Source organism: Malus sylvestris, chromosome 17, assembly GCF_916048215.2.
Source record: "Malus sylvestris chromosome 17, drMalSylv7.2, whole genome shotgun sequence".
NCBI classification, from domain to species: domain Eukaryota; kingdom Viridiplantae; phylum Streptophyta; class Magnoliopsida; order Rosales; family Rosaceae; genus Malus; species Malus sylvestris.
This window is the reverse complement of record NC_062276.1, coordinates 7,424,335-7,436,960: the sequence shown is the minus strand read 5'-3', so window position 1 is coordinate 7,436,960 and position 12,626 is coordinate 7,424,335. Positions and strand designations below refer to the sequence as shown.

Genomic DNA, 12,626 nt, shown 5'->3' with positions numbered 1-12,626 from the left:
ATCCACCACTTGAGATTTGATTACATTATTTAACAATAAAAAGAAATTAGGATCATTTAACAAGTTTTCTAAATTAAAAAAAAACCCTCAAAATGCTTAATAAATTAAGAGGCTAACTACATTAAGGTTTGAGGTGATTTTTAAAATGGTCTTGAGGTATTTCTCACATTGCATCCACTGTCGTCTAAATATCCATTTTTTAAATTTACTATTATTAAGGGGAGGGGGGAGAATTTATTTATTTATTTTTTTTAATACGTCGACATTTTTACACTAAAGGAAGAATAATTCGGCTAAGCTACACAATGGGCAACCTAATTTGGTATCGAATTCGTCATCCACAAGATTCAAACCTAAGACCTTTCACTTCTAAGCGAAGAGGAATACCACCGGACCGTAGTACTGAGTGGCAACGGAGGGAGGAGAGTTGAAACTGTTGAATTACTTTTGGGGAGGGTGGAGTTTTGAATCCATGACATGTGGGTGGAAACCTAATATTATATTCACTAGGATATTAGACCACAACGTCTGCATATATCCATTAAATTGATGAGTTTTTTAGTCAATGTGGTATAAATGTAGCATACATTTCATCGAAATTACAGGTTTCATGCTCACCGTGTCATGAATTTAAAGAATATTCAAATACTTCATTAGACAAGAAATGTAAATTGATACAATTTAAAAACCTTGAAGGACCATGTGAGAAAATTAAAACATCGTGACTCATTTTAAAAATCAGCACGAGAGGGTGAGATGAGATAGCCCTAAATTAAGTTTCTCAAAGTTTTGAGTTTACTACTCATAATTTTGTTCCTCTCACTGTTATGTTATATATGATTAATTTTGTTCGTCTCACTGTTATGTTATTGTAGACATCGAAATTTCGGTAAATAAATGTTGATCGATAAATCAAAGTTTCAACGCTCATGTATTACATAAATTTTACACGTAGCGTGTGACTCGACGAAAAATTGAAATGAGTTGAAAAAGTCATCAAACAGGACACGTGCCAACACCTGGCAGAAACGACTTATTTCTTCTGGAATATTATATTCAAAATTAGGCCTTGGAAATTTCTATAAATAGAAGGCTAATTCATTCATTTGAGGAGGACCAAAATCATTAGGCAAAATTCTTGAAGCTCTGAAGCTCTGAAACTCCGAAGCTCTCAAGCATCCAGGTTCCCGAAGAATCAAGAAAGCTCTATTCGTTCTTCGTTCTTCGTTCATCGTTCATCGTTCATCCTAAGATCAAGTCCCAACGGCCCTTTGAATCAACAATCATCCACCAATTCAAGATCAAGCCCCGACGGCCCTTGAAGAAAGTGTTCTTCGTTCTTCGTTCATCGTTCTTCCAAGATCAAGCCCCGACGGTCCTTGGATCAACAAGCCACCGTTCTTCAAGATCAAGTCCAAAAGCCCTTGAAGATCTGTTCATCACTGTTCTTCAAGATCAAGCCCAAAAGCCCTTGAAGATCCGCTCATCACCGTTATTCAAGATCAAGCCTCAACGGCCCTTGAAGAAACACTCATCCTCAAGATCAAGCCCCAACGGCTCCTTGAAGATTCGCTCAAATCCACCTTCAAAGATCAAGCCCACGGCCCTTGAAGAAACTTCCAACAGTTCATCCAAAATCAAGCATCGACGGCCCTTGGATCAACGAAACATCCACAAATCAACAACTTAAGGAGATCGAATCAGAGGATCAAAATAGAGAGAGATTGTAACCCAAAATCATCAAATACAAATATTTGTTTGTGCACGTTGTTCATGTCTCTTTCGTTTCAGGAATTTTCCGTGTTCACAGTTATATATAAAGTATAATTTATTTTTTCACTTTTTAATTTATGTTAATTTTTTATGTCAAATGTTTAGGTAACTAATGGCATGGCGTTGCTTTGGACTAACAAAAAGTATAAAAATATGTTTGGGTAGATCAAACAGAAGAAATTTTATAGTGTGCTCTCGGCACAGCTCGATAAATCAAGTCTAATAATACAATAGGTTGAAAATTTAGAATTTTTTTTAGCTAATTGTATTATTATTGTACTAGATGTGTTTCCGGCACACTGGAAAAACAGAGTATTTATTGAATATAGCCAAATATTAGCCCCTAAGTTTAAAAATGTTAGGTTTTATAAAACCTTTCAAATATATCCAAAATATCACTTAAATAGACACAAATACCTTTAAGCTTTAAACCTAATAAACTAAAAACCAAAACCCTATTAGATGAATAGTTCTCAGGGCTAAACCTAAAAATGACACTTTCTCTTATACCAGTTGGCACACCCTAACCTGGAATGTCCACCTGAACATCTGAATCGTGATGTGCTGGCCGACACCTGGAAGGTGACGAAGCCATAAAGTGTAATGATGTGAAAAATGTGAATAAATTAAAACCTAAAGGTGACTAATTTAGAGTGCGCATGTGAGCAGGACTGAACTCATATCACACAAGTGATGTTAGAGCATAGATAAATTACAGTAAAAGAACGTAAGGACATTTATACCGAAAGGAGAAGTCTCCTACATGACAGCTTTTACCAACAATCCTCGTCATCACGAAACCTCTGCCACTAAAATCCTGGAGGGGCGAAAAACAAGGGTGAGTGGGCCTGAAAATAAAGTTTTGTAAAATCTTTTCAAAAAATGTAACCCCTCGCTGTAAAACAAGTATATGATTATCCAAAAATATTATAATACTAGTTTGTAATATGGTACCCTGCAGCAAAAATGAGTGAAAAGTGTAGGGTACACCAACAAGGTATCTCAACATTAAATCACAAAACGTTATTACAAGAAATCAATGCTCATTAATTTATGTAGGCACACAAGTCCATTGTAGAGATATTCAAACAATGGAACAGGCTGGGTGTAGGTTTTACATTCTAGTACTACATCACGTGAGATGCATCGCATCACATACGAGTCCAACACATCACACAAAATGACAGGCTAGCACCTAACCTTGGATCCAAAGCGAATGGAAACGGTGCATGTGAACTACATTTGAAGCTAGTCCTTGGCCCATAATGGTACAAATAACTAAGAGACTCCGTGCAAACATGTACTGATGAGCAGATAAAACGCAAGGATGTCATGCTACAAGTTTATGCTTACAAATAATATTAAAAACATAACGTTTACAAAAAGTCTATTTGTAAAGCTAAACATGGCATGATACATCATAATATATAAAAGCAGTTATTGGGAAAATCACATATACATATATATAAGTAAAAACAAAAGACCCACTAACGTAACCAAAACGTGCTTGTCCTTGGTGAGCCTTGTCGTTTGTTGATCCAAAGAAGCTTGTACCTATACCAAGTCACGTTGACTTTAGCAAAGTACTTAAACGTAAATCATACCTGAAATATATAGATTAACTATAATTTGTCCAAATTTTGCATTTTACAAAATTGCCCATAAAATTAGAGGCAATTGCAAAAATACCCCCAACTTCTTAGAGTTACCAACAACCCTAAAACTTCAACAATTTTTGTAGTTTGGTCCTTGTTGTAAAAACAGTACAGCAACATCATTCTTTTCTAAAATTTCCCACCAAACCAGCATATACTATATGAATTAGAAGTTGGGACAAGAGAAAAATAAGTATACCAGAAGGGCTCAAGGTGGCTGGCAAAATCGAATTTGGCCGAAATCTCATTGGCCCATAAAAGGGTTTTCGTCGGGTTTCATAGTAGCAATCATGAAATTGAGCATGCGAGGCTCGAACTAGGTCTAGATAACTTGAAGATGGGACAAAATGGGCATGGCCTTGTCAAAACGGCAAGATTTGGCTAGAATCTCTGCCGGAGTTCTTTACAAGAATAGGGGAAGAAAATGCATATTAAGCCTTTGGCTTTGAGCTCAAGGTGTGGGTTATAAGTTTACATGCAAGCTCGAAACCAAGCTAGAAAATAGAAATTGAAATGAGAGGGAGTAGTTTGGAGGCTTACCAAGTCGAGAGCTCAAGAACTCATTGGGGTACGCGATGAACAGTGGTGGAACCCATTATGCAGAACTAGGCTTGGCTTGGTGTCCTTAGAAGATTGCATGAGGGTGATGGTAGCTATCAGTGTGTGTACGAAGGGTTTCAGCAAGTGGTGGTGATGGTTTTTTTTTTCTTTTTCTTTACTTGGCCGAGAGAAATGAGGAAGGCAGAGAGACAGAGCTACAAGAGGCAGTTAGCAGAGATGTGAGGAAGATGAGTGGAAAGAGAGGGAAAATAAGGGTGTGGGATGTGAGGGGGGGGGAGAGAGAGAGAGCAAGCTTTAGATCTATCGATCATCGCTTGAACCCCTATATATTTTGGACTTGAGTTAATTTCTACGAAAACAAAAACTATTGTTTCACTATTTGATTACATCCTCAATTCCCAAGAGAAACAAATAAATAGTAGGAGCTATGTGGAGCATTTTTTCAAGAGGAAATCCTTTCACTCCCCGATTTGCCCAATATGCCAAACTAGCAATGAAACTGTGGAACATCTTTTCCTTCAGTGTATGTGGGTGGAAACAATCTGGTTTGGTGTGGTGCTAAACTATAAGGTTGATAGGGATGACATCTCGACATGGGCACAGTGGCTTCACTCCCTTATCAAGTCTGATTTCAGGGCTAATCAGGATAGAGCTTGGTTGCTTTCTCACGTTGCCTTCATGTGTTAGCATATTTGGAAGGCGAGATGCAACTTTCTTTTTTAACCAAATCGAAATTAATCCTTCACAAGTCTTGCTTGCCATTTCGAATGCGGCTGGTGCATTTTTATGGCGGCCTGCACACCTATGGTTCCTTAAACCCCGAACTCAGGTGGTCCGATGGTCCCTTCCATTTTTTCTGTTCATCAAAATCAATGTTGATGCAAGCTAGAATGCATCTAATGGATCAGGCTATGTAGGGTTGGTGGTGCAAGACGCTGAGGGTAAGTTTTTGGCAACAACAAAGTATGTAATTACGACGCAGAGTGCTGCTATGGCCGAAGCCTTGGCATTCCTTCGCGGATGTCAGATAGGCATCTATTTGGGCGACAGGTTGGTTATTGTGGAATCCGACTCTCTCGAATCTATCTCGTGCTTAAGAGATTCGTTGGAGATTGGCAGTTGGGAGGCTTATCCTACTTTGGCGAAAGTCAAGCGCTTAGGGTATTCCTTCCAAGACTATCGCTGGTCTTGGATTCCAAGATCAGCCAATTTGGCGGCAGACTTGTTAGTGTCGACGAGATTTCCGGAGATGTGCAATGTTTCGTGGGTCGACCGACCTCCATCTTCATTGGTTAATGTCCTTAACAATTATGGTTTACTTTGTCCACCTTAATTTATGTATTGGCAGTGCAGGGGACGACGCCTTAACATTTGTTGAAGCGTCATTCTTTCTTGTAACTCCTTGCACTGTTCGGATTTTTCTATGCCTAGCTAGTTGTTTACCTCAATGTAGGCTTTCTGTGTAATTTTGGTATCTTTATCCTGTTAATGAATTTTCAGTTTCTAAAATATACAACAAATAAATAGTATAATATGAATAACTATTATTTGACCAAAGAAAAAATTCAAATAATTAAATACAACTTTGAGGTATTTGTTTCCTTCCCAAGGTGACCCCATCATCATCGTCTGGGTTCTACATGGGTCAACGCCACCTATATACACAACATTATAAAATACTCTTTCATTTTTCTAAAAAAAATTTTTATGGGGAAAAGTAATTGCAGCAGTACAGATGATGACTGCAAAAGTAACTGTAGTGTCTGCAAGAAAGAGCAAAGACCACTACTTTGGTATTAAATATCGATGATATCGGAAATATCGGTAGTCCAAAAATACGGAAATTTCGATAGAAATATTGAGATATTATCGATATTGATAAAAATTGAATAAAAACTACGGAAATTATAAGAAAAACTTGAAAATTTTTATGGAAACTTTGCAGGATGTTTATTTAGTCAATTATCTATTAGTTTATCACAAAAAAATGGAAGGAAATGCATTGCATGATAGATATAACTGATTTAAGTTGATTATATAGCGAGCTGGCAAACATTGTGAGTGTAGAAAATATGTAGTAATTAATGAAAGAAGTTTAAACACACCATAATCATTTATATATAATGAATTATTACAATATTTACATTTTATACATTGTATGGTAAGATACATGAGTGACTTTGCAAGGTTTAAAATATCGATGATATCGGAAATATCGGTAGTTCAAAAAAATATCGGTAGTCCAAAAACACAAAAATTTCGATCGAAATATCGGGATATTATGGATATTTTTTACCATGGTGTGGAGAGAGAGAGATGATGTCGGCTGAAAATGGGGAAAAAAGGGGATAGGATCCTCTCCGAATCCTTCTTCTTCCTTCATCTCTTCAGTTTTGCTTTTGTTTTCTCTTGTTCTTCAATCTTCTTCTTCAATTATTCTTCTTCTTCTTCAATTTTTTTGCTTGTTTCTAGAGATCCTATTTTTCAGAACGACGACTATGACGTTGCCGGTTACCAACGTCGGGGAAGCCACCACGCCAACTCCGGGGAAGCTAGGATGCCGACTCGAAAGAAGAAGGATCCGAAAAAGAAAGGGTGTGAGAGCTACGCGAGAGAGTTGAGAGATGAGAGCAAGTGAGTGGAAAGAGAGAGAGTGATGTGTGAGAAAAGACTCAGGAGAGGGGTTGGCTGAGATGGATTTGGATCCTCGCCGGATCCCTCCCTGGGATCCTAGAGATCAACGAACACGGACCGTTGATAAAAAATCGTGCGGTCCTAATTAAATGTTTTTTATATTTTAAAAGTAAAATATCATCGTTTTGCGTGAAAAAAATAAAAAAGAAAAAAATTGTGACCACATGATTTTTTATCAACAGTCCTTGTTCGTTAATCTCTAGGATCCCAAGGAGGGGATCCTGCAAGGATTCAAATCCATGGAGGAGGGAAAAAGCAAAGGAAGTGAAAATAAAAAAGAGGATTGGATTTCAAATCCAAAATTAAAAATTAAATATGAGTCTTGCTACTTACTTATAGAAATATAGTAGGAAATGTAAAGGTTTGAATTTATTTCTTATAAAAAGGAAATGTAATTAAATCGTTTCTGATTGCGTTCACGTGTTCGTAAAAATAAGTATTATTCAAAAATAGTAAAATAAAAGTGGAAAAATAAAGAGAAAACTTAGGTTCACGTGGAAGGCTTACATGGCATCTCAGGGGCATTTTAATCATTTCATTACTACTGAAAATAAAATATAATAAATCTTGAGACGGAATGTCACACCAATCTTTCGGCTACTAGTAACTGAATAAGTTTCCTTTTGGAAATCCAATAGTTGACGGGGAAGATGGTACAATACATCAAGCAATGGTAAAGATAATCATGAATAGATGAAGAAGGGCAATATATTATTTTCATATAGCAGCAAGCAAATGATGACCTTCCATTGACAAAAATAAACCTAATTATTCTAATATGCTTTTTACACTTTCTAACAATACAACAGTCTCTCGATTCACTACCAGTCAATGATAACCTTCAAAACATAATTCGGATACGGACAACACCCTTAATAATGCAAAGGTGTGGAAAATTAAATACAAAGCACATATAATCTAAAGGAAAATTTAGATCAATAACGTTACAAAGATGGACAGTTCATTCTTCGATAAATATATAATCGAAGGGAGAAACTACAAAAGCAAAGAGAAAACGTAGATGAGAAAAAAAAAATACAAGAAATTAACCATCTATGATCACCTTCGTTAAGGGGTGCATAAGTCTCCACCAACATTCGATGCCTTCACTAGGTCTCCACCATTATTTAGATTTAGCTGTGAGAACTCTTCATCTAATAGGATTTTTATTTTTTAGTTTATTAAGTTTAAAGCTTAAGAGTATATTTGTTTATTTAAGATGTTGCTTGGGAGAAGAATGGTTCATATGGGGGTATTGTGGTTGTAGTTCGAAATGCCACAGGAGTTTTCATGGCTGCAATGGTGAGTCGAGAGTGTGAGATTGGTTCGGCAATGCATGCAGAAGCTGTAGTGTCACATCCCGGCCCAGGCCCCCACCATATCCCGAGCTCGGCTCCATCGTAGCACGATATTGTTCGCTTTGGGCCCCAACCACGCCCTCACGGTTTTGTTTTTGGGAACTCACACGAGAACTTCCCAATGGGTCACCCATCATGGGAGTGCTCTCGTACGCTACTCGCTTAACTTCCGAGTTCCGATGGAACCCAAAGCCAGTGAGCTCCCAATAGGCCTCGTGCTAGGTAAAGATGGAAATATACATATAAGGATCATTCCCTCGGCCTAGGGCCCCATCACATCCCGGGCTCGGCTCCACTGTAGTATGATATTGTCCGTTTTGGGCCCCAACCACACCCTCACGGTTTTGTTTTTTGGGAACTCACACGAGAACTTCCCAGTGGGTCATCCATCATAAGAGTGTTCTCGTGCGCTACTCGCTTAACTTCCGAGTTCCGATGGAACCCGAAGCCAGTGAGCTCCCAAAAGGCCTCGTGCTAGGTAGGGATGAGAATATACATATAAGGATTACTCCCTTGGGCGATGTGGGATCTTACATGCAGCTACACAGGCATCAGTTGTGTTTGCTCAACGATGGAGTGAGGAACATGTACAGATGGAAGGTTATGCTCTATTGGTGGTAGCTACTATTTAGAATGCCGGATCAGCATTGCATGGTCATCTCTTTAAGGATACACGGCATATCCTTCAGGGGTTTAAGCAATGGAAGATTTCTTTCTGACCTAGAGGGACGAATAAAGTGGCATATCAACTTGCACGGTTGAGTCTTACACTTGATCATCTACTTTCTTGGTTTGAAAAACCTCCTGATTTTATTAATGATTTATTATTAAAGGATAGTCTTAATAGTTAATTGGTGCGGAACACTCTTTTTTTCTTCGATCGGATTGAGAGCCCCGATAAGGTTTTTATTGAAGTCCATTGTTAGCACCCTAGCCTTGATTATGTACGTATTTCTCTATGAATATCATACTTATCTAAAAAAAAAGTGATATTTAACTTTTTTTTTATAAAAATTAATCTTTTTAAAATTAAAAACTAATAGTTGGCTATATTTGATAACTACTCAAAAACACTTGCAAAACAGATTCTGAGTAGAAGTAGGAAAAGCTGAAAATTGGAGGTAGAAAAAATGCAAATTACCAATTAAAAATGTTTCCCCGATTGCAGGAGCATTTTACACGAGAGAGGAGATGGAAGAAGAGGAGGCAAGCGATCAAAACCGAAGCCTAAACGATCTGCCGGAGGACCTCCTCCTCCACATCCTCACCTTCCTCCCCACATTAGACTCCGTCCAAACCTCCCTCATCTCCCAAAAATGGCGCCCTCTCTGGTCCCGCATCCCCTTCCTCGATTTCAACTTCGAACTCTTCCCGACGCGCGAGCTGCCGTTGGACACCCGCCAGTTCTACGCCGAGTTCGTCGATCGCGTTCTGATTTCCCGCCCCAATTCTCCCGTCCACACTTTCCGCCTCTCCTTCATCTTCCACGGTCACTACCACTCCCACGTCGACTCCTGGGTGCGATCCGCCGTCACCCACCTCCGCGCCCGGGAGCTCCACCTCGACTTCTTCATCCACAGAGACTTTCACAACGACGAAACCCGCAATCACCGATACGATTTCCCTTTCTCTGTTCTGAGAAATGGGTGTGTTGAGAAATTGAGCCTCACGCGGTGTTATCTTACTTTGCCGGCGAAATTGTCCACCATGCGATTCTGGACAATTCGGTGCTTGCTTCTCGATGAGGTTTGTTTGCAGGACCAGTTGATGAGTGATTTGATATTGGGTTGCCCCAATTTGGAGGATTTGGAGCTTCAAAACTGTTGGGGTCATCGTCGTTTGAAGATATGTAGCAAAAGGCTCAAGAGGCTGGCATTTGGGTTCTTCTATGATTCCGAAATCAGAGAGACTCTTTCGATTGATTGCCCAAATCTTTGTTCGATTAGCTTCGATTGCTGTAGCTTTTACAAGGTTGTCCTCAAGAGTGCTGCGTCTCTCGTTGATTTTCGTGTCCAGATTGTGAACATAATGGAACAGTACTATGACTCGTGGAGTAAGGCACTTAAGCTAATTGAACAAGCGCCAAATCTAAAGCATCTCGATACACTAAACTGGTGGTTTAAGGTAATATTTATTTATTTGTCATCTCTGTTCTGATCAATTATAGCTTTTCGAGCTCGATCGTGGTTTTAGGTTGTTTAATTGTCGTTATTTTTTTTGTTTGTGGTAATTATGTCTGAGATTTGAGTAATATGTTGCCATATGGTTGGTATTCTGATCATGAAGAAAGCTTCTCATAGTCATAGATAGGCTAAATTCTTGTGTTTTCGGATCTGGTGGTATAGCTGTGTTTTTTGGAATGAGATTGATAGAGACAACGTTGATAGATAATGATAAGTGAGGCTTTAGCTTGTCACCGAATCTTGGAGTCGACTGAAAGATGGAAAAGGTAAGTAGTTGTTGAAACTCTGCTCATTGTTGCAGAACATTTGGTCTAGACCGAGCGAATTGGATACCAATTGGTCATTAGGTTTCAATATATAAGTTTATTAAGACCATATATCCTGCACTTATGTTTCTGCTGCTGGCATTGTGACACCAAAGGTGAGTCGTTAAGAAATGTAAAACTCCACTCGCCTTATTGTTCCTCATTGCCTGCACTGCAATTTGTTTTTACTCTCTCATAACAGGTACGGAGCACTCATTAAGAACGGTGTGAGTGAAATATTATGAGACTATATAGGGGGATTTTTCAAGTTTCACTTTTTGCTGCTTAGCCTCTTTGGATTTTTTCCCCTACATATGATAACCACTGGTTTTTAATGGGATTACGTAGTTAAACACCTTCTTATATTCCTAATTGTTTTCTTTTCATATGCCCTCAGTTTCTGACATCAATGGACTCCTTCCCCGAAAGTTTTATGCTCTACAACCTGAAGCTCTTAGAGCTACAAACAGGGTTTACCAAGCATGATCTCATTGGCATGGCTGCACTGCTTAAACATTGTCCCAATCTCGAGACAATGATTCTAGAATACCCTTTCAAGTTTGGGGAAGACGTGAGTATTTTTACAAATGTAATTATAGCAATGCTTGATGTTTCATTGTTGCTATTGTTTATCCTTCTATTTTATGTTCCGTGCTGCATATCTAAAACTTGATCTTCCAATTCCCAGGAGAGTTTACCAGAAGAGTTGTTAAATAAACCAGTTGAGTTCAGCATCCCAAGTCTCAAGCAAGTTACAATCAAACCGTATATAGGAACAGAAGATGAAGGTAATTTTGTGAAAATCTTGACTGAGCAAGGAGTTGTCCTAGAAAAGATTGTACTTGTTCCTGGCGAAGTTGGCGAGTACGGAATAGTTCTGAAGCCGGTTCCCCCAATCGTTCTGTATAAAACGGATTCACAAACTTGGAAGTACTCTCTCCTCCGCGACACCAAATGACTCTGAGATTTAAATTGGGAATCCTTCGCCTTAGCCAAATTCCGTCTTATTTCTTAGGTTAGATGATAATTGCATGGATCAAATATTATCCGAGTTTTGCTTACGATTATTTTCCGTCTCATTTCTTCATAGAAATGGCATGTTTCTGTTGGAGATAGTTGCTAGGGTTGCCAATCGTGTTTCCATCATGTTCAGCATGCTTTTATATTTTAAAATACCACTTCCAAATTCCTACAATATGTGCTTTTCAGTTCACCTACCGATTGATTCATTTATCTATTCTAAAGCTAGAGTTCGAAATGGAATAAAATTTTGTTGGACGATGCTGGCTGAAGAGCAATGCTAGGAAAACTGAAGCCCGAACTTTGAGTTCTTTATCTTGTCACCTAAATGTGGTGAAGATTCTTGTTGAGGCCGATATAGAAGAACTGGAGAGTGCAGTTAAGATGACAAGCTTTTCGCTTGAACAAGGTACAGGCTGTAGAGGTTTTAGTAGAACAGCTTAGGATGCGAAAAATAAAAACACTGGAGTTAGATTGAAAAACTTTATATTTTCTTACACCTATCAGCTCCCGTGTTAGGTTTCCTCCATTCATCCAAGCTGCTTAAACCACTGTGGAAGAATATATAAAATCAGGATAATAGTGACGAGAGATGTCTCTTGATTATAGGTTGCTATGTAAAATCAGGATAATAGTGACGAGAGATGTCTCTTGATTATAGGTTGAGAGACCTAACCCAGTCACAATTTAGTTACAACAGTAAATAGTTAGTTGTGGTATTTGTGTAATTAGTTGTAGAAGATAAGGTCACTTATGTAAAGAGTCTTAGTGACTATATATATCTCAATGTACTGTCAGTTAAAATATAGTGAGAAATATCTTCTTCAACATTTCTACATGGTTTCATCGCCATAAGCCTACCGGCATTCGATCCTCCATTTCTTCCGCTCTACTTCTCTGATTTCTGTTCAAATTGATCAGATTTCTTCAGTGATTTGGTATTCCGATCCCTGTTCTTGATCTGTCATGGTGGCTTTTGTCTACAATTTCTTTCAATTTTAAGTCGGTGATACATCTGATTTTTCTTACAATTTCGTTGATTTGGGGCTTTCTTGATCGATTTCTCTCTCTCTCGAT

The 12,626-nt window shown here is 38.4% G+C and overlaps 1 pseudogene; it reads left to right on the top strand.

Moving 5' to 3' along the window:
• Positions 1 to 9,117: 9,117 nt before the first annotated feature.
• LOC126611483 (F-box/LRR-repeat protein At3g26922-like) lies at positions 9,118 to 11,724 on the top strand (annotated as a pseudogene).
• The last annotated feature ends 902 nt before the right edge of the window (positions 11,725 to 12,626 follow it).